Source organism: Oculina patagonica, chromosome 4 (assembly GCF_052425735.1).
Source record: "Oculina patagonica isolate OP01 chromosome 4, crgOcupat, whole genome shotgun sequence".
Classification (NCBI taxonomy): Eukaryota; Metazoa; Cnidaria; class Anthozoa; order Scleractinia; family Oculinidae; genus Oculina; species Oculina patagonica.
Window position 1 is genome coordinate 60326286 of NC_135761.1, and position 1310 is coordinate 60327595.

Sequence of the window (1310 nt, forward strand, 5' to 3'; positions counted from 1 at the left end):
GTACAGTAGAACCCCGGTAACTCGAACTCGGATAACTCGAACAACCCCGCTAACTCGAACTAACTTCCATTTCCCTTGGATTTCACAACACTTTTCAGTCATTTTTACCCGGTTAACTCGAACTCGGATAACTCGAAAACCCCGCTAACTCGAACTAAATTTCGTTTCCCTTGATCAAAATTTGGGTCACATTTACCCCGATAACTCGAATTCCGGTTCTTGCAACTCGCCACGGATGCCCATTGATTAGAGCAACGCATAGACCACGTATTTGACAGCTTTTTTCCACTCTTATCATAAGAATTTATGATCGTGTTTGAGTTTTTGACGAGATAAGTTTAATTTGCACTGTACTGTATACTGAGGTGCTGAAAAATCAGTTAACTATCAATTATTAACTTGGCAAATTAATTATTCAACTGACCCCGATAACTCGAAACCCCGCTAACTCGAACGGTTTTTCGTTTCCCTTCAGAGTTCGAGTTACCGGGGTTCTACTGTATTTTCAAACAATTACCTGCCTTTCCTCGTCTTCATCAAGCCTCCTTTTACTCTGAATAACTCGTAGAGATGAATAAGTGTACGACAAAAGTTGTTTGAACTGTGCAAACGGCAAGAGAGAAGGAGCTTATTGTAAAAAAAGTTTTTAATTACCATGTGAGTAGAACCCGATCCGGCGCAACGACATCAATTTCAATTTTAGAACCAAAAAGGTCCGGGAAAAGGCTGTTTCACTTTTAAGGTAATATTGACGTCGTATCCAGAAGAACACAGCGCTTTCAGAAGACAACTGGCTAGAAGAAAAACACACTTGGACTATCAGCCGCCATTTTAAACCAAAATCTTGCATGTCCCTTCAATACCCTGGAGAGTAATTTTTGTTCATCTTGACAAAATTGGTTGAAAGACCCACCCCCGCGGCGGTATTTTTTTGCCACCCAGATTTTGGGTGACACGTGACCAGGGTCAACCAGGGTCTCTCTCCTCGACGACAAGGGAGGAAAAGGAGAGAGGCCCTGGGTACGAGGTTGCTTAAAGCATTTCTGAAACATATATTATTTCCTGTTTGAACTTACTCGTTGTAATAAAGACAATGAAGATAATGAAGTCAGTGATTAAACTTTGCAGATTTGTTATTTTTGTTGCGCCGATTACTATCGATTACTACTATCGTACCCCGCGCGATTTGGGTATAACCTGAATAACCTGCACATCTCGGCTTTGTAAAGGTATCTGTTTAATTTATGCAATGTTCACAAATTTATGCTTGTATTCACTGGTGCATATCTCAAATATCTGCATATCTGCTT